The sequence below is a fragment of the Rhamphochromis sp. 'chilingali' genome (genome assembly GCF_963969265.1).
Source record: "Rhamphochromis sp. 'chilingali' genome assembly, chromosome: 11".
Lineage (NCBI taxonomy): Eukaryota > Metazoa > Chordata > Actinopteri > Cichliformes > Cichlidae > Rhamphochromis > Rhamphochromis sp. 'chilingali'.
Genome location: NC_137938.1, coordinates 29,438,584 through 29,460,430, shown reverse-complemented (window position 1 = coordinate 29,460,430; position 21,847 = coordinate 29,438,584). Strand labels below are relative to the sequence as shown.

General features: G+C 38.2%; 1 protein-coding gene and 1 pseudogene across 2 annotated transcripts in view; one reads left to right on the top strand and one right to left on the bottom strand.

Annotated features, from left to right (window-relative positions):
- The window catches only part of LOC308405712 (histone H1-like), a 160,907-nt gene that overhangs the window by 14,917 nt on the left and 124,143 nt on the right, over positions 1 to 21,847 (bottom strand). The gene's annotated exons all lie outside the window — the stretch shown is intronic.
- LOC308405502 (B-cell receptor CD22-like) lies at positions 1,323 to 13,728 on the top strand (annotated as a pseudogene). The gene is made up of 16 exons (XR_013974683.1): positions 1,323 to 1,332; positions 1,825 to 1,902; positions 2,205 to 2,543; positions 2,691 to 3,002; positions 3,560 to 3,815; positions 3,902 to 3,998; positions 4,090 to 4,197; positions 7,406 to 7,437; positions 7,930 to 8,007; positions 8,306 to 8,647; positions 8,801 to 9,112; positions 10,577 to 10,840; positions 11,832 to 12,137; positions 12,493 to 12,565; positions 13,001 to 13,094; positions 13,200 to 13,728. The product of XR_013974683.1 is annotated as a B-cell receptor CD22-like (transcript).

Below are 21,847 nucleotides of genomic sequence, written 5' to 3'. Positions count from 1 at the left end.
AGGTGATGATCTCCAGAGTGAATCAAAAGTTGTAACTTCTCCATCTGTGGCTGTAGTTCAGGAGGTAGCATAGGTCGTCTACTAATCGGAAGTTTGTGGTTGCAGACTGGCTGATCCAGGCTGCATGTAGACTTGGGCAAGATCCTAACCCTGAGGTGCTCTCCGATACATTCATCAGGATGTGAATATAAGATAGAAAGCACTTGTGCAAAAAAAGTATATAAAAATCTCTTTGTATGAATGGGTGAATGAGGCCAGCTGTATAAAGCTCTTGGAGTGCTCAGAGTGCAAAAGTGCCGGATAAAAATCAGTCATTTTACCATCTTCTTTGTCTAATCCTCTTGAGTAATGTGGTCTGTGTGTGGATCCTTTTTGAGCAGCCACAGTTGCTACAGGTGTACTGAATTGATTGGTGGGTTTTCTCTTCTGCTGAGAGCCTTCTGCTGATAACATGTGAGAGAAGAGCAGGTGTGAGAAAACAGAATCCATAAATCATGACAATAGTTTGATTTTTGCTGTGATAATGACATTTAGATGATTACATTGTCTGTCATTAAAATTGGGTGTAGCAGGAAGCCTGGATGTCAGATGTCCTGATGGAGACAGACTGTCACACCCGACTGGGTCACTGAAAGCTGTAATGCTCAGAGAGTGATCTGCTCAACTCTTTCATCCATTTATTAATATAATCACTGATGTTGTATTTCATAGACACAAACTCAACAGAAGCAGCTCAGCCTGTCTCAGGCAGTGTTGAAGTTCACCTTTATCACCTTTATCACAGACACAGCATCATCTCCATCATCACCATACAGATGATGTAATGACCTCTTAGCAGCTTAGTGCATGTTATTTGATTCACATTAATAGAGAGGAATAAACGTTTTTATGAGTTGTATCATCCTCTCATCATCTCATACATCGTTTCAATCATTTTCAGGCTCTAAACATATAAACTAACAGTGGGAGAAGTCACCAGAGTCGTTTACACAAATAAAACAGCTGTAAACAGCATTAATGCTACCCGGTTAACACAGCACACTGACCAACATTGTACATGATGAGTTACAAGCAGTAAAGTGAATAACTCAGACGAGAGTTACTCACTTTACTAACCCAAATACAAGTTATTAATGTGGAGTGATTGCAAATGTTTACAGCAGTTTCTATGTTGCAGAGATCATGGAAAGAAAAAAGGTGACAGTCACTTCTGGTCATGTTCACTCTCACTGTGTCTTTTGTGTTAGTTCCTCATTTTACATCTTTTTTGAACACTTCTTTAAAAACCTCACATCCAAAGAGCTGACTGCTCGACAAACATCATGAAATATTGTAAGTTATCACATTTTCACTATGATACGAATATCAAGGTTTTAGGAAAATATGATGTGATTTTCTGTAGTTCTTTGATTCACAGATATTTAGATGAATTGTCATATTTTTGACGTTTGTAGAAATATGAATCCAAAGAAAATTAAAAACTTTATGAGACTATTAAGACATGAATTCACTGTCTTTAGTAGAATTTTTCAGAAATCAGAAACATAAATTATGTTTAATTGTTGAAGAATATTTTTAATAAATTGTATAACTGCTTTAGACTTACACCTTCCTCTTTCTTCTCTTTCATCATTTAATGTTTAAACTTTGTGAAATCAACACTGTATGTATATACTCTAATCTTTGTAAGGCTGAACATTTATGTATCTATATTTTTCAAAATTACCATAACTACCAGTAGTAATTTGGACCTTACATGACATCTTAACAGCTTTTCCTTGGTTAACAAATAATCATGTAAACTGTTTCCTGTGTAAACTTCAGACTCCCTTAAACTTCACTCTCTTGCAACAAAGATGGCTGGAACTCTGACTTTTCTTCTTGTTTGTTCTCTGCTGCAGGGTGAGTGAAAGAAACTTGACATGTGCATTACATAAAGATGATTTAAGTTGATGATAATAATAATACACTGTTGTTAATTTGAATTATTTCCATATCAAATTATCTGACATCACTATTCAAGATGAATGTGCAGTAAAGTACCAAGGCTTTTTATTGATGAGATATTTAACAGTAAAAGTGTTTTGTATTAGTATCTGAATTTAATACTGAGTCGCTGTAACATGATAAATATGAAGGAAGAGATAAAACTGTTTGGGTTTTTGTTGTTATTGTTGTTTTTTTATTATTGTGTTGTGTTTCAGGTGCACTGTGTGGAATGTTCAACGTCAATATGCCAGCGAATATAAATGTTTTGAGAGGATCCTGTGTGACCATCCCCTGCTCCTTTAATGTAGAGAGATTTGAAACTAACTTAGATGATTCATGTAAAGCATATTGGAGTGATTCATCTTCATTTACCAGTGAAAATGCAAAACTAAAGCCAACTAAAGAAATGACAGGAGACTTAACAAAGAAAGACTGCACCACAACTTTCAATAATGCAAGTTATCTTCAAAGTGCTAAATACTATTTCAGACTGGAGTGTGATAATCCAATGAAATTCACTTTTACACAGGCTGGTGTAGATATTTCACTCATAGGTAAGATATTTTTTTTATCCATTTACTGACAATTCATGAACAAATTACACTTGTGGAACTGCTTTAGCTTTATTGTGACTTCACTCGATTTTACAAAGCATTACAGACCTGAAAGGAACTGCTCACCAGAATATGTCTTCCCACCAGCTGCTCCTCCCTCACCGACTCTGACTCCATCCACACTGGAGGTGGAGGAGGGGGCCTCAGTGAGTCTGACGTGCTCTGCTCCAGCTCCATGTTGGTCTCATCCTCCAGCTCTGACATGGAGCCCTAACCTGGGTCAGAGTCAGGAGACACTGCAGGAGAATCAGGACAAAACTAAAGTCAAGACCTCTGTTATGAGTTTCAATGCTTCTCACCTCCATCATGGAAATAAAATCTCCTGCACTGCTGTCTACCAGAAACAAGATGGTATCCCTGATGTCACTGCTGAAACAAGTTTAACTCCTGATATTTCATGTGAATTTATTTTTTCTCTTCTAAACTGAAATCGTAATGATTTACTTTTCTTGACTTGGATTAAATTACACAAAATGATTAGTCAGTTACAGTTATTTTATCAGTATGCCATAACAATGTCTGAGTTTTATAAAATATAATGAAAGCTTTTAAAGTTTGAATTTAATGATTATTTAATGATTTATGTATTTTTTTGTTAGCTCTGCTTTTTAGCTTTAGGATGTCTTCAAAACTGACAGTAAAACAAAACTACATTTAGTGAGTCATGTTGGACAGTTGTTTTTATTTTAAACAGCAGCTTTTCATTTACATCCTATGATAACATTTTCTCACATTATCATATTTCTAAATTAACACATGAGCTTGTCAGAGCTTTCAGATTCACTCTAAAGGTCGAACAAGAAAGTAGAATTGCAGAAACGTTTTACTTTTGACATTTGGCTTTCTGGTCTGTAATAGGATGATCTATTAATAGTTCCGTTAAAATGCAAAAGGAGCTGTGATGTGTGATTTACATAATATTACATTTAACAAATTATCATTGTACTGATTTTTAGATTCACCCAAAGATGTACAAATTTCAGTCAGTCCCTCTTGTCCAGAACAGCAATATGACTCTGACGTGCAGCAGTAAAGCCAACCCAGCAGTAGAAAACTACACCTGGTACAGAGCTGATGGAGACCAGGAGACTTTTATTAGGACAGGAATCAGCTTAAATATTAAAGTGTCCAGAGACAAAAGAAGATTTTTCTGCAAAGCTGAAAATGAGATCGGGGTTGGACGTTCTAACCTGACTCACCTTGATGTTCAGTGTATGTATCACACAATTAAAATATTTTAAGGTTTAAGCATAACTTGAGCAGCTATAATATATGCATGGTATCATTATTCATTGCAGATTGTGAAACACAGTGTGGATTTTACAGTGGAGTCCTTCCTTGGGTCCTTGCTGGTGTGTTTTTCAGTGTCACCGTGATCTGTGCAGCTTTCCTTTGGTATGTTTTAAAACTGGTTGTTGATTAAAACTAAAAGTCCCGCGGATGTTTCCATAAAATATTTTTCAATAAATGTTTTGTATTCTTCTAGCAAAGTACAAAAGAATGTGAAGCCACAAGAAGAGGACAGAACTTACATGTCACTGAATCGTAGAAATGTCGGCTCTTCAGAGTATGATGCCATTAACACAACTCCAAAGTGACCTTCACTGATCCTTCAGAATATATCTAATTTTGTTTTATTTTGTGTTTCCAGAGAAATAATTCTCAGTCACACTTCTCTTTATTAAATGCATTTAATAGCCACTGAGCGCTTATTCATCAGTTTTTTAAAGGGTGCTGGAGTTGCTCAGTTTAGTGGGATTGAGCAAATCCAGCAGAAAATGCTTCCTAAAGCTTTGATACTGACTATAATCCTGTTTGTTGATAATGTAAATTTATATTAAACTTAACAGGTTATAGTGTTTTTCTTTGGGGTTTTTTTTTATTTTTTTTATATATGTTCATTTTGCATTCGATGTGAAAAAGCTGGGGCAGGGACATGATTATCAGTAGGTCACATAAGCTTTTAACGGCACTGTTTAGAAAATAGAGACATTAGTGATCTACACGGCTGCTCTTTTCTACGTTTACGAGAAAGATCTTGAATAGTTAGGATGCCTTGTCAGACCAGCCACATATTAGTTTCCTGTAAATTTGCCCTGTTATCAGTATTTATGTTTCTCACACATGAATGTTTGATTAGTTCCTCCTCAACCAAGTTTATTGCACTAAATGTTTAGAGTAAGATGTCCTGTCACCCGAATGCCATTCATGCACAACTGAACCTTGTACCACCAATATTACCACAGCAAATGAATAAATTGAACTGCTCAACAGTTTTTATTTTATACCATGTTAAATGTTTTCCATGGGTAACCATGCATAGTAGTATGTTTAGTAGATGTATTATTAATTATATATATCGACAGAATAAAAGAGGAAATAAAACTTTTAGCTGGTGTGTGTTTGTGTGTGAATTCTACTGAAAAAGTTCTTATTTCCCCTTCTAGATATTGTAATGCCTGAAATCGTCAGAATGCATTAAACAGTTTTTAATATGGACACTAGTTGCTGTCACACTGTCTCTTTTGCAACTAAGGTTTCAACTTCCTGCTCTGATATCTGCCCCTCCTCCACCTCCTCCCCTGACAGCTGTAAGACTGACTCTCCTTCCACAGTGTGGAGTAAAATCCTTTCTGCCAAAACCTACCCTCTGCTTCCTGAAGTACGGACAACTGGTGAAAATATGAGGTCTCATATTTTCAAATATGAAGTTTCAACAGAGTGAGCAACAGAGTGATAATATCTGAAAAAAAAGATCAGTTACGTCTTGTGGCCATAAAATGTGGAAGCTGCAATTTCATAATTTTTAAAGAAAGTCCACATCCTCTGTTAGCCCCTGCAAATGTAGCCTTAGAAGAAATCCCATGATGTCCCTTTGACAGTACAGCAGCAGTCACATAGATTGCATAAACGGTGCTCGGCGTGGAGGCCTCAGGCTCATGTCCCGACAGAGAACAAAAATTAATTGCTGGATCTTACAGATTGAATCTCCACTATGAGACTACATCCACAGATAAAGACAAAACCTTGACTGATGAAGCGTAGCGAGGGAAATATGTACCTAACCAAAGTCTACTTGCACATGAATTGACAACCTGATGAATATTTTCATGAGAAAGTTGCAGTTTCATTCAGCTTCATCCTTATTCAGATGCTAAAAGTGAAGATCTTGGTTAGGATCAATCTTCATTTGTAAATAAACGTTCTCAGTGTTGATACAGATACAGATCCTCCCTCGGTGACGATCACCTGTCCATCACCCTTTTCATTTCCACCTCAGATACTGAACTTGACTTTAAAGCACTTGTTAAAGCCCCAAAACGATGACACAAGAAAACAGAGCTGAAAAACTGAAGATGAAGTAATCAATATACAAGCAAACTACTAGGCTGCAAGCATTAAAAGAAAATGGATGAAGAAGTGCTATTGCAGCTGTTTCAGACTGAAACAGTCCTGCCATGGTCATCCTGCATCACAGCATCAGTCTGTAGTTATCACTGCAGGTGATGATCTCCAGAGTGAATCAAAAGTTGTAACTTCTCCATCTGTGGCTGTAGTTCAGGAGGTAGCATAGGTCGTCTACTAATCGGAAGTTTGTGGTTGCAGACTGGCTGATCCAGGCTGCATGTAGACTTGGGCAAGATCCTAACCCTGAGGTGCTCTCCGATACATTCATCAGGATGTGAATATAAGATAGAAAGCACTTGTGCAAAAAAAAGTATATAAAAATCTCTTTGTATGAATGGGTGAATGAGGCCACCTGTATAAAGCTCTTGGAGTGCTCAGAGTGCAAAAGTGCCGGATGAAAACCAGTCATTTTACCATCTTCTTTGTCTAATCCTCTTGAGTGACGTGGTCTGTGTGTGAATCCTTTTGGAGCAGCCACAGTTGCTACAGGTGTACTGAATTGATTGGTGGGTTTTCTCTTCTGCTGAGAGCCTTCTGCTGATAACATGTGAGAGAAGAGCAGGTGTGAGAAAACAGAATCCATAAATCATGACAATAGTTTGATTTTTGCTGTGATAATGACATTTAGATGATTACATTGTCTGTCATTAAAATTGGGTGTAGCAGGAAGCCTGGATGTCAGATGTCCTGATGGAGACAGACTGTCACACCCGACTGGGTCACTGAAAGCTGTAATGCTCAGAGAGTGATCTGCTCAACTCTTTCATCCATTTATTAATATAATCACTGATGTTGTATTTCATAGACACAAACTCAACAGAAGCAGCTCAGCCTGTCTCAGGCAGTGTTGAAGTTCACCTTTATCACCTTTATCACAGACACAGCATCATCTCCATCATCACCATACAGATGATGTAATGACCTCTTAGCAGCTTAGTGCATGTTATTTGATTCACATTAATAGAGAGGAATAAACGTTTTTATGAGTTGTATCATCCTCTCATCATCTCATACATCGTTTCAATCATTTTCAGGCTCTAAACATATAAACTAACAGTGGGAGAAGTCACCAGAGTCGTTTACACAAATAAAACAGCTGTAAACAGCATTAATGCTACCCGGTTAACACAGCACACTGACCAACATTGTACATGATGAGTTACAAGCAGTAAAGTGAATAACTCAGACGAGAGTTACTCACTTTACTAACCCAAATACAAGTTATTAATGTGGAGTGATTGCAAATGTTTACAGCAGTTTCTATGTTGCAGAGATCATGGAAAGAAAAAAGGTGACAGTCACTTCTGGTCATGTTCACTCTCACTGTGTCTTTTGTGTTAGTTCCTCATTTTACATCTTTTTTGAACACTTCTTTAAAAACCTCACATCCAAAGAGCTGACTGCTCGACAAACATCATGAAATATTGTAAGTTATCACATTTTCACTATGATACGAATATCAAGGTTTTAGGAAAATATGATGTGATTTTCTGTAGTTCTTTGATTCACAGATATTTAGATGAATTGTCATATTTTTGACGTTTGTAGAAATATGAATCCAAAGAAAATTAAAAACTTTATGAGACTATTAAGACATGAATTCACTGTCTTTAGTAGAATTTTTCAGAAATCAGAAACATAAATTGTGTTTAATTGTTGAAGAATATTTTTAATAAATTGTATAACTGCTTTAGACTTACACCTTCCTCTTTCTTCTCTTTCATCATTTAATGTTTAAACTTTGAGAAATCAACACTGTATGTATATACTCTAATCTTTGTAAGGCTGAACATTTATGTATCTATATTTTTCAAAGTGACAATAACTAGCAGTAGTAATTTGGACCTTACATGACATCTTAACAGCTTTTCCTTGGTTAACAAATAATCATGTAAACTGTTTCCTGTGTAAACTTCAGACTCCCTTAAACTTCACTCTCTTGCAACAAAGATGGCTGGAACTCTGACTTTTCTTCTCGTTTGTTCTCTGCTGCAGGGTGAGTGAAAGAAACTTGACATGTGCATTACATAAAGATGATTAAAGTTGATAATAATAATAATACACTATTGTTAATTTAAATCATTTACTTAAATTATCTGACATCACTATTCAAGATGAATGTGCAGTAAAGTACCAAGGCTTTTTATTGATGAGATATTTAACAGTAAAAGTGTTTTGTATTAGTATCTGAATTCAATACTGAGTCGTTGTAACACGATAAATATGAAGGAAGAGATAAAACTGTTTGGGTTTTTGTTGTTATTGTTGTTGTTTTTTATCGTGTTGTGTTTCAGGTGCGCTGTGCGGAACGTTCAACGTCAATATACCACAGAAGATAAATGTTTTGAGAGGATCCTGTGTGAACATCCCCTGCTCCTTCGATGTAGACAACACGCATGATAAGAACTTAGATAATTCATGTAAAGCATATTGGAGTGATTCATCTTCATTTACCAGTGAAAATGCAAAACTAAAGCCAACTAAAGAAATGACAGGAGACTTAACAAAGAAAGACTGCACCACAACTTTCAATAATGCAAGTCTTCTTCAAAGTGCTAAATACTATTTCAGACTGGAGTGTAATAATCCACTGAAATTCACTTTTACCCAAGCTGGTGTAGATATTTCACTCATAGGTAAGATTTTTTTTTTCATCCATTTACTGACAATTCATGAACAAATTACACTTGTGGAACTGCTTTGAGCTTGCTCTGAATTCACTGGATTTTACTCAGCATATAAAAACTGAAACTGCTGCTCATTGACTGACCAGAATGTCTTCCCAACAGATGATCCTCCCTCACCGACTCTGACTCCATCCACACTGGAGGTGGAGGAGGGAGCCTCAGTGAGTCTGACGTGCTCTGCTCCAGCTCCATGTTGGTCTCATCCTCCAGCTCTGACATGGAGCCCTAACCTGGGTCAGAGTCAGGAGACACTGCAGGAGAATCAGGACAAAACTAAAGTCAGGACCTCTGTTATGAATTTCAATGCTTCTCACCTCCATCATGGAAATAAAATCTCCTGCACTGCTGTCTACCAGAAACAAGATGGTATCCCTGATGTCACTGCTGAAACAAGTTTAACTCCTGATATTTCATGTGAGTTTATTTTTTCTCTTCTAAACTGAAATTACAATAATATACTTTCTTGACTTGGTTTAAATTAGACATAAAATGGTCAGTCAATTACAGTGATGTTATGAGTATGCCATAACAACGTCTTTGGGTTTTATAAAATATAATGAAGACTTTAAAAGTTTGAATTTAATTTCATACTTTAATTTCATACATGCAGACTGTACACTGATGTGTGATCGTCTTAACGATGTACGTTTTTCTTTTGTTAGCTTTGTATTTTACTTTAGGATGTCTTCAAAACTAACAACACAAAACCACGTTTAGTGAGTCATGTTCCACAGTGGTTTTTTATTTAAACAGCAGCTTTTCATTTACATCCTATTATAACATTATAGTGTTTCTAATTTAACACATGAGCTTGTCGGAACTTTCAGATTCACTCTAAAGCTCGAACAAGAAAGTAGAATTGCAGTTTTATTTTAGACATTTGGCTTTGTGGTCTGTAATAAGTTCTATTAATAGTTCAGCTAAAGCGCAAAATGACCTTTGATGTTTGATTTACGTAATATTACATTTAACACATTATCATAATACTCATTTTTAGATTCACCCAAAGATGTACAAATTTCCATCAGTCCTTCTGCTCCAATATTAGAAAACCAAAAAGTGACTCTGACCTGCAGCAGTAATGCCAACCCAGCAGTAGAAAACTACACCTGGTACAGAGCTGATGGAGACCAGGAGACTTTTATTGGGACTGGAAGCTCTTTTAATGTTACCGTTTCAAAAGTCAAAAGTACATTTTTCTGCAAGGCTACAAATGAACTTGGATTTAAACGATCAAGCAACCTACAAATAAATGTTCAATGTATGTATTAATTAAATTAATTTTCCATATTTACTCTTTACATATCCCAACTAGAATTCTATTAATGGGATTGAAGGATGTACAATACATGAATTATTGTAATGAAACTAAAGCATTAACTGATCTTTGGGGTGGAGTTAAATAATGAGACTGACAATAATCACATTACAAGTAGTTAATTTAATTTAAGTATTGGTTATTAAAATTAGGGATTTCTGACAGCCACATTATTAGGCACATAGTAAGAAGAACTAAAAAAAATTCAAACTTTCTTCAGATAGCTCTAAATCTTTCATCAATAAATCAGTTAAAGTTAAAGACAGAAGAAAAGGTTATTTCATTTGACATGAACAGAGTCTTCAGAAAGAAAAGCCAAGAAAAACAACTTGTCATTTTTACTCTTCAGTTTCTGCTTAAGATGAAACCTTTATATTGGTGTGGTTTGCTCTCTGCTAATATTTAAAGATACAATTTTGTGTTATGCATTCAAGAGTATTTAATATTATTTTAAAAAAAAAACATTTGAAGCACTACTGTATTACAAATATTTACACTTATTCTGTAAATAAAACTGTCCTAACATTTCAGTCTGCATGTTTCTGTGCTCATTTTTTCAGATTCACCTAAAAACGTTACTGTTTCAGTCAGTCCTTCTGGTCCAGTACCAGAGAACCGCAACGTGACTCTAACCTGCAGCAGTAATGCCAACCCAGCAGTAGAAAACTACACCTGGTACAGTGCAGATGGAAACCAGGAGACTTTTATTGGGACAGGAATGGATTTATCTATTAAAGTCTCCAAAGACAGACGGATATTGTTTTGCAAAGCTGGAAATGAGATTGGAGTTGGACGTTCCAGCAGCATTCAAATTGAAGTTCAATGTAAATATCACATTTTACATCTCTTTAACATTTTCTCTATCCACATCTAATTTGCATGTACATTTGTATAATATTACGATTCAACAACAAAAAAGAAAAGAGAAAGAGGCAGACTAATTCAATGACAAAAATGACCTTTGTTTAGCCAGAGCAGGAGACAATATAAACAGAGTACAATGCCAAGAATCCAGCAAATGAGGAAAAATGGGTATATCTTAAAAACTGGCACAAGCACATCTGGACCAGACAGGACCAGACTGCAGCAAAGGAGAAAGCATTATATGCACAAAGGGTAATCAGTTAATGAAACACAGGAGGGTCACAAGAGGCTCCCACAAAAAGTCAAGACAATTAATGAAGAAGAGACAAGTAAACTTAAGAGCACTACACAATTACAAAAAAAAAGTTAGGAACCATATAAAATACAAAAAGGGAAAATCAGACACAAAACTGAAGAAAGGAAATACAGAGAAGGAAAACAGAGAAATACTGAGCGAAATAAAAAAACTCTAATACAAATAGAAACTGCAACTAAGAGAACTAAATACATGAAGATGAAGATGTGATAAAGTAACTACTAGCCAAACAGATAATGTTAACCATATATAAGAATTTAAAGTCCATAAACTCAAAACTGTGTGTGTGAAACCAAAGACCATAGCAGATCTGATACCAACAAGCAGCAATGTCACTCTGACATTCTGCAGTAATGCCAGCTGAGCAGTAAGAAAGTATTTGTGATGCAGCGCTAAAGATAACTGTGAAAACTGATGGGGAACAAACACATTTTATGAATCAAAGATTTAAAGTTAACAGTCTGTTTAGCTCAAGTCTGAAAATTATGTCAAAGTCAGTAAAATTTAAAGCATCCTATGTTCAAAAAGGATTTCGCTTCATATTGATAACTATGATCAGTGCTTGTTTTTGGTAATTTCTGTAAAATGTATTCAACATGATTGTGACTAACTGCTCTCTCTCTCTTCAATGATAGACCCTCCACAGATCCTGTTCTCGTCACACTGCACCTCAACAGAAAGTCAGCTCAACTGTTCCTGTGAGACTCTGGGAAACCCGTCCCCCAATATACAGTGGTATTTGAATGGACTAACTGTCAATCACTCTAAATGCGAAATATTCAATGAGACTCTGAACAGGACAATTCTGAGGAGCTTCTTCACTCTGAATCAGCCTCATAAGAAGAATCATCTCACCTTGATTTGTCGCACCGTCAACTCTCTGGGCTCGGCCAGTCAACAATTTTGTGTCAGCAGCCAACAAGTTTCCACAGAACATCAACGTATGTCTTTTGTACATTTGCAAATATTATTGCTTAAGTTGTATGTGTACTAAAGTGGAGACCAAGGATGTTTAAAACCTTAGCCAGTGATACAGTGTACTCTACAGAGCCCACTAACAGATAATGTTAGGATTACATCTATGCTCCTCTGGGATTCACTTGCAATCAATTTCTTTGCAAGAAGTTTTAGATACCCTCTAATCCATATAAAGAATGAATCGGTTACTTCAGTCCAGTTATAATAGACACACTAGGAGTTTCATAAAATGTATGTTGTGAGTTCAAACAAACCTTATTTTTTAAAGACAACACGATTAATATACAGGTCTTTTTCTTTTTCTTTTTTTAAATTCAGTTCTGTATCCAGCGATAATATCCACTCTTGGAGTGCTACTGTTAGCACTGTTACTATGTGTGTTTTTTATCAGGTAAGTAAACAACATGAGACTTTTTCAGAAAACCTTCACACTTTACTGTAACAGTAAACTCTATTTGTCCTGATTCTATTTGACTAAATGCTGATAATTACTTTGTTTATTTGGGTCTTCGTTTGTTAAAAAAACACTTTTGCAGCTGATTTAATACTCAACATTGGTAACACTATTGATTAAATGTAATATCAATCAAATCTGTTCATCGACAGTCCATTTGACATGCTACTGGTGGTTAATATTTGCATGTATTCATTTTCAAGACGTCTGTTTACATTGTCTGTCAACATTCAGTAATGCATGTACAACTGCATTATTGCTTGCTAGTAGACAATTAATCTATTCATGCTGTGAACTAAAATGTAAATAGTGGCAAAACTACGATGTATGAATTGTATGCATATATGCTTGATATTCTACTTCATTTTTTAGGGCTCAGAAGAGTCCCTGTAAAAATAAAGGTCACTTAACAGACGAAAACAACACAGTTGCAACAAGTCAGCCTCTAACTGAAGAAGGAAATGAGGTGCTTAAAGTTCCTTTTAACAGTGTTGACCAATGCTGATACTTTTGTAACTATACAGCAAGAAGTAGATTATCTTTACCACTGATATTTTCTATGTAATTGTAGGAACCAAACACAGCAGAAGAGTGCATTTATGCAAACGCTGATGGGCTGAGAGGGGCAGAAAATTTTCACCCTGCAAACATCGCTGGACCAAGCAGCACTAACTTTCCAAACTCTGGGCCAAACCATGCAGAAGGAGGATGCAAAAAATCAGACAAGAAAGAGGACGAGTGCGAACTGATTTACTCTGATGTGAACTGGAAAATGAAAAGCAAGAAAAAGAAGGGTGAAAAGTCTTTGGACATGAATCCATCTGCCAGATCTTATTTGGAAGAGGAGAAGTGCATGGTGAGGGGAGTTAACAGAAAGTCTGTGAGCAATGCAGTAGAAATGGGAGGCCTGTATGCTCAAGTGGAGCCTAGAAATATGAGGAAGGAAGTGGGGTGTGAATATGCGCAAGTCAAATTTAAAGAACAAAGCGCTATGCAAAAATAGATAAATAGTGCTGTGAAAAAATATTTACCCCATATTTCCTGATGTCTTGCTTTGTGCAAAATTAAACTAATCTTAATATTTGGAAAAAATAACTCAAGTAAATTCAAAATTCACTTAAAAAAAAAAAGTCCAAATCTATTAAAAAATTTTGATTATCTGAAACATTTTAATGTGACAAATATGGAAGGAAATAAGAAATCAGACAAATACTTTTCATAACATATTGCAACCTTTTGCATTGTTGAGCTTACTACAAAACAAATAAATAGCTGGTCTGTTCTCTGGGTGTGTCCTTGACACATGTAGTCACTATGTGGCCATTGAGCAATACAATTACAATCCCTTCATTCAGGCTTCTCTGGCACAGTATCTCAGACACTGCCTGATATTTTCTTAAACTTGGTAACTACCAGGTGGCTACAACTGGTCCAAGGAGACCTGTTAGAGAAGCTAGGAGAAGCTCTGGACATGATTCAGCACACAAATGGCCTGAGGATAAAAACTCCTCTTGAGCCTCTCGGTTTTTGTTCGGAACCTTCTGCCCGATTTCAGAAGCTGGAAGAGTTTGTTGCTGGGATGGGAATGGGTCCTTCAAAATCTGAGTTATTCTAGTCCAGCATCTCCTGATGTAAATGTCCTGTAGGGAAGGGAGAGCAGTCCTGCAGCAGTGTTCTGCCGTACGGATACTCTCTGAAGTGCTTTTTTAGCCTTGACACAGCTGTTTCCATACCAGGATGTGATGTTCTGTGTGAGGATGCTCTTCTCACACAGAACCTGTGTGAGGATTTTCTATACAGTGCCTGTATAGAAAATCCTGAGGATCTTTGGAGAGACCCTGAACTTCCTCAGTTGTCGTATGTGGTACAGGTGCTGCCTAGCCTTTTGGTCTGGACCTGAATGTGGGCAGACCATGCCAGGTCTGAGGAGATGTGGACACTAAGGTACTTGAAGAACTGCACCCTCTCCACTAGAGCTCCATTAATGATAATGGGCTTGTGGTCTCTGTGCTGACTCCTTCTGAAGTCCACCACCAGCTCCTTGGTCTTGCCGACGTTCAGCTGGAGGTGGTTGTTCTAGCACCACGATGCCAGATTCTTCACTTCATCAATGTAGGCCGCCTCATCGTTATTGGAGATGGTGCCCAACACCACTGTGTCGTCAGCAAACTTCACAATGGTATTGGCCACACAGTCTGAAGTGTAGAGGGAGTAGAGCAGTTGCGAGAGGACACATCCCTGTGGCGCTCCTGTGCTGATGGTGAGGCTGTCGGAGATGCACCTACCCACCCTCACCACCTGAGTTCTGCCATTGAGGAAGTCCAACACCCATGCACATAGACGGCTGTTGAGTCCCAGATCCCTCAGCTTTGTGAACAATCTACCGGGCAATATTGTGTTGAACGCTGAGCTGTAATTAAAAAAATGGCATTCACACATAGTTAGCCTGTTTCTTGTCCACGTGGCTAAGGGTGGTGTGCAGGATGTCTGCGATGGCGTTCTCCGTGGATCTGTTGAGTCGGTAGGCAAACTGGAGCGGACCTGTGGTGTCTGGGATTGAAGAGGAGATGGTTTTCTTCAACAGCCTCTCGAACACCTTCATAACCATCGAGGTCAGTGCAACTGGCCGGTAGTCATTCAGATGATGGTAGCAGACGGCCGGTGATGCCGTCTGGTCCCGCCGCTTTCCTTGTGCTCACTCTCCTCAGCGCTGTTCGGATGTCGTGCTCTGCGATGCTGATCGCCGGTCCCTCTCTGATGACGTCACTGTCCTCAGTTGTCAGGCAGTTGTTAGAATTAGCCGCCTGGCTAACCTCGAAACGGGCGTAGAACTGGTACAGCTCATTGGAGAATGCAGAGTCGGCATTGGTCGGCGCAGTGTCCCTGGCTTTGTAATCCATGATTGTGCGTAGTACGTGCCAAATGCTCCATGTGTCGCCCCGGCTGAAGTGAGACTCCACTCGCTCCCGATATCGGCATTTGGCATCCCTCACCGCGCATCACACGCCGTATGAGGCCGCTTTCATCACAACATCACAACATACATCTGAATCTTATTGTTTAGTTGTTTTGTTTGTTTGTTTGTTTTATTAACATGCAATTGCAGGAAAAGTGTTGTTAACTGTTCTGATAATTAGTTGTTGTATTGTGTACCCAGTCACAAACTATGTCTATATAGAGGTGATATTAATATATTTATAGTATCATGATATGCAGTCACAGTCAGTTGTGCTTAATTTAATTTTCTATCTTGTTGTGGGCTATAAATATAATGAATGATACTTAAACATAAATACAAGTGATTCTGTTTTTTGTTTTGTTTTTTCAATATATTATTTTGTCAAACATTTTTTGGAAGTTAAGCACCAGTGTTGGACAAGTTACTTGAAAAAAGTAATCAGTAAGTAATTACTGATTACTTCCCCCAAAAGGTAATCCCGTTATTTTACTGATTACTTATTTTCAAAAGTAATGAATTACTTAGTTACTTAGTTACTTTTTTACAACATGATTTACAACCTGAATAGGTAATAAAGTGATAGATCTTTCAGCCCAATTCTACTTTTTCTGCATAATCCATTGGTGCTTTCGAGTTCACTCATGGATTTGCTCTTTCATATTCATAGAACGCATTCACTTGCTATTACACACTAGACATGGGGAGGATTGACTGGTAGATATCGAATAAATTTTGGTTTTTGTACCTTTGTCCTCTAAGCTGTATGACATCATTTCACTGAGTAAATGTTCTGGGTGCATTGCATTGGCTGATAATAATCTTTGTTCATCACCTGATCTAACCTGATTTTAAGTCCCTACATTCCTCCTTATTGCATTAAAAAGTGTAGCAAACTAGAAATTTAGTGAAACAAAGACAGCCATTCTTTCAATCTTTCAGTGTTTCTCATGTTCAGACTGACTGCCTTAGTCAGCCTCAAACAGGAAACAGTTTCCTGTTTGAGGCTGAATAGCAGAGAAAGTGGCAGAGCATCTAAGCTTGTCTTTTCTCAAGTCACTTTAGATTTCTCAAGTCATCTAAAGTGACTTGAGAAAAGAAACAGACTGGGACATCACAAACACAGTGAAGCAGCATCTATCTAGCCAGGTACGGTTCTTGTAAGATTTAAAGATTGAACTTCCTTTCTGAAGATCTAAAGCTGTATTACAAATGTAAAGCTAAGTTTTGTGCTTTGTTCAACCTGGAAGAACTTGAGGATTCTAGTGTAGAAAAATCAACTGTAGTGCTATACACTTCCTCAGTAACTGATTTTGTGTCACAGTGTATCATGACCTGTATTATAAATACAATGTTACAGCTGCTGCGTTTCAAAGATGACTTATCGGATGCTGTAAAGTGACTGCTGTCTTCATGGCGGCCGCTCATCTGCTGAGTTTGATGACTGGTAATAAAGACCCACTTTTGTCTTTAGTTCTGTTGCTGATAATGCTTTTAAACAGTTAATGCAATGTAAAAACACAGACAACAAGTGTCAATTTGGAATGACTAAGAGAGGGAGGGAGAAAACAGGAGAGAGAAAACATGGGGAAAAAAGATAAAAGCTGCATGGGTTTCACAAAAAATACAATAACATATAAAAATTCAGGCAATGTTCATTTCATACTATTGGCATTATTGTATTATTTTCCTGTAGCAATACATTTGGTTACTTTGACAATGTGAAAAAGTCATAATCGTGTAACCTCATCAAATTAATCTTTAGTAATTTTGCAGTAAAGGTAGGATATGTTCCTTAGAATTTGAAGACAGAAAGCAGAATACAGGAAGACAGAACATCCACTCATTTCATTTTTAATGAGTTGACAGCAATATTAGGTTGATTTCTGAGAAGTCACTGGTGGTTTTTTGTTATTTATATATGGTTGATGTCTCTTAGTGGTTAGCCAGCTTTCATAATAGCATCTCTCTGTGCATCAGCGTTTCCATTTGTGGGTCATCACCAAAGATATTATTACAAAATTTTTGTGGTTTAGTGATGTTTCTGACCTTCCCTTCTGCTCTCCTCTTCCTCTCACCCTTTTGAGGTACCTCAAAAGAGTGAAATGGTAAAAATAGTAAAATTTAAATTTTAGTGATCTAATCATGATTTTGTCAGTAATAGAAATTAAACATTCCTATCAGGAACTTTGTATGCACACATTCATCAGCATGGTTAAAACTGATTTAGATTTTTAAAAAGTTAACCATCAATTTCACAGGCACTTCTCGACAGAAACAAAGGCTAAAGATACATTTTATTTATTTATTTGCTACTTCTGATTCTGTCACATTTTATTCTTAAAATATACCATGGTTCACAGATGATGCATCTCTTCTCTGTACAGGAAGTTTGCAAGTTCAATGCCACAAACTTGCTCATGTTATACTTCTCAACAGTGTATCTTTAGTTCACAGTGATATTAAATGCTAATCTAAATAGAGGTTAATTCCTGTTAAAAAAAAACTTTTTTCTTTTCCACTGTCACCAAGTCCTTGCTCAAATGGAGTAATTTGATTGTTGTGGTTTTCCCTGTATTATCGTAGGGTCTTTACCTTACAATATGAAGTACCATGTGGCAACTTTTATTGTGATTTGGTGCTATATAAATAATATTCAACTGAACTGAATTAGTTATTAACTTGTAAAAAGCAACATAATAAAAATAGGCTATTCATCCTAGAAAATATATCAATATTTGTCATCTTAATAGGGGTGTGGGAAAGGAATATTATATTTTGAATTGTATCAATACAAGGACACCAAATATCAATATTTTTATTTAATCAATTAAAATAATCTGGGAAGAATTAGAACAAGAAGTTTCAGCTCACACACCACCATCCAGAAATAACTTTAGACAAGCGAGCGTATGTTAAATCAGCTCAACCGAAATAAGTGCCCAACACTGGACACACATAATTTGACAAAGCTACTTCATATTTAAGAGCAAGTCAGTTGCTCAGTCATATGAGTAAAAGTAAAATAGCAACCTCCTAGCATCAGTCAAAAACACCAGTCCCTGTCTGGTAAATTGACCTTTTTCAGCAACTGACTGCAACTTGTGGTGACTAAACCCATTTGTAGGCATTTTGTGGTCATGAGTGTGCACGATACGATAGATTGACAGCATGTAGCCATCAGTCTCAATGAGTCTTTGAGACTTTACTCAACTGGCTGCCTGCTGGTTGTGGTCCGGTTATATCCCTATAGAAGGTGGCTGAACACAAATGTAATAGTTAAACATGAATATCTGTTAAATGGGAATTTCAGTCTAGACAGTAACGTGTGATTTTCAGTGACTTATTACTGTTAACTGTTGTATCATCAGAAGATGATTGCTTTAGATTGCATGTAATTGCCCATTTGACCCCATTCAGTCAGAGTGTCACGGTCGATAGCAGGGACTCAAGCGCAGAGCAGGTTGACGTTTCCAAACACATTTTATTTACAACACCAGTACAGAATATATACAGTGAGGGGGGGAAATCCAGGGTTCCAAAGGTCCAAGGGGAAGGTCTCTCACACTTGTACTCGTCTCCACGTCCAAACTCACACACATTCACACAGCAGGAAGGTCACAGGTCCAGGGAGGAAAGCTATCACACAGGAGAGGGAAATTATTCAAAAGTCACAAAATACTCAAGCATGGATTCACGGGAGCTGAGAGGATCACTAACGTGTCTCGCACAATCATCCAGCGATGAGGAGGTCTGCGTCCTGGCCTTAAGTAGTGGACAGGTAATGACAACTAAACGTGAATGGGTGTGTGGGCCAAGGGGGGTAAGCCCACAGTGAGCTCCGCCCAGGCAGAGCGGTGAAGGAGATAGAAACAGAGAGAGACAGAGAACACAAAACACATGCAGCCTTGCGGGGCCGGCTGGGTAGACACGGGGACCATAACACAGAGACTGATAGCAAACTGACTCCAGGTGTTAGTGACAGCATTGGTATGCTTGGCAATCTCATTTTGCATTAAAAAAAATATGGTGAAAAAGCTATCTTATTGGATAGAATAGATAGTGACAAGGTTTAACTATGAGGAAAATTTAAAAGGTGATAAATGTATATGAAAAATAAGTCACAGATATACAAATAAGTTTGTCACCTGTTTCTCTCTTCCTCTCTCTCTCCTCTTCTCTCTTGCCGGGGCGGAACTCACTGTGGGTTCACGCCCTCGGCCCAGGCCCTCGGGAGATGAGACACCTGGGTCTCATTAAGATGATCAGCATCTAAGCCAGGAGGTGACTGCTGTTCGTTGCTGGATCGTTGTCTACCACAAATTAGTGAAGCCAAGCTACAGCAAGTCAAGTTAAGTGTGTTTCCTTTGTGCGTTGTATTTAAACCTGTCTCCCTGTCCACAGAGGTCCCTGGATTTCCCCCCCCCCCCGTGTGATTCCCGAGTGGCAAGTGTTGCAGTGAGAACCTGTGATCGTGTGTGTGGATGATTTGAAGAATGCGTGCTTTTCCCCTGGACTTCCCTGGAGCCCCTTCTCCCTCACGCAGCTGTACATAGCACTCCCCCGCCCCGCTTCTTGTATATACACCTGGTGAATTGTAAATAAATCTTTCTTCTGTGCATCTGAACCCGGAGTCCTGCGCTTGAGTCCTCCTCCAAACCGTAACAATGTTATTGCAGTAGTCAGCATATTGCAAAATGGTAAAAATCCCGATAATATTGTACAGAGCATACAGCCTCTACTCAGCCTTTTTATTGTCTTTTTTCAAAACTGTTTGCTAAACAAGCCCTATTGACAACAACCTACTCAATACATCAGCCTAGAATGAATTTAAAGGTTATTTAAAGAAAAATATTGTTTATTTGTCCCATAAATAATAATAAGTTTCTAATTTAACACATGACCTTGTGGAAGCTTCAAATTCACTCTAACACTTGAACAAGAAAGAATTGCAGAAAAAGTTTTACTTTTGACATTTGGCGTTGTGGTCTGTAATATGATGATCTATTAATAGTTCAGTTAAAGTGCAAAAGGAGCTGTGATGTGTGATTTACAGAATATTACATTTAGCAAATTATCATAATACTCATTTTTAGAATCACCCAAAGATGTGCAAATTTGAGTCAGTCCCTCTGGTCCAATATCAGAAAACCAAAAAGTGACTCTGACATGCAGCAGTAATGCCCACCGAGCAGTCGAAAACCACCTCTGGTACAGAGGGTACAAACACAGTTGGATTTAAAGCATCCATCAACCTCCAAATAGACATCAGGTGTATGTATTAATTTTACAAAATTACTATTTGTGTACCCTGACTAGTAGTACCCAACTAGAATTTCACTAATAGAATTGAATGGTAGAAAAATATGTGTTTTTGTATTCAAAATATTAGAGACCAAGAAAAATACCTTGTGCTTTTTACTTCTCAGTTTTTACTTGCTAGCTTTACTATGCTAGCGGAGGAGATTATCCCCACTGCGAGAGTCACCACATTCCCCAACCAGAAACCGTGGATGGACAGATCGATCTGCACTGCAGTAAACGCCAGGACCGCCTCCTACAACGCGGGTCTCGCCACTGGCGATATGAGCGCCTACAAAGCGGCCTCATACGGCGTACGGCACGCGGTGAGAGATGCCAAACGCCGGTACCGGGAACGTGTGGAGTCCCGCTTCCACCAGGGCGACACACGGAGTATGTGGCACGGACTACGCACCATTACGGACTACAAAGCCAGGGACACTGCGCCGATCAACGCCGACTCTGCATTCACCAACGAGCTGAATCGGTTCTACGCCCATTTCGAGGTTAGCCAGGCGGCTAATGCTATCTACCGCCTGACTACCGAGGACAGTGACGTCATCAGCGAGAGACCGGTGACCAGCATCGCGGAGCATGACGTCCGAGCGGCACTCAGGAGAGTGAACACAAGGAAAGCGGCGGGGCCAGACGGCATCACCGGCCGTCTGCTGCGCTGCTGTGCTGACCAGCTAGCAGGTGTGTTCACTTACATCTTCAACGAGTCCCTGGCGAAGTCTGTGGTCCCCACATGCTTCAAAAGATCCACCATCATCCCTGTGCCCAAGAACAGCAAACCCTCATCCCTGAACGATTACCGGCCAGTTGCACTGACCTCGGTAGTAATGAAGGTGTTTGAGAGGCTGCTGAAGAACATCATCTCCTCCTCCATCCCAGACACCACAGATCCGCTGCAGTTCGCCTACAGATCCAACAGATCCACAGAGGATGCCATCGCCCACGTC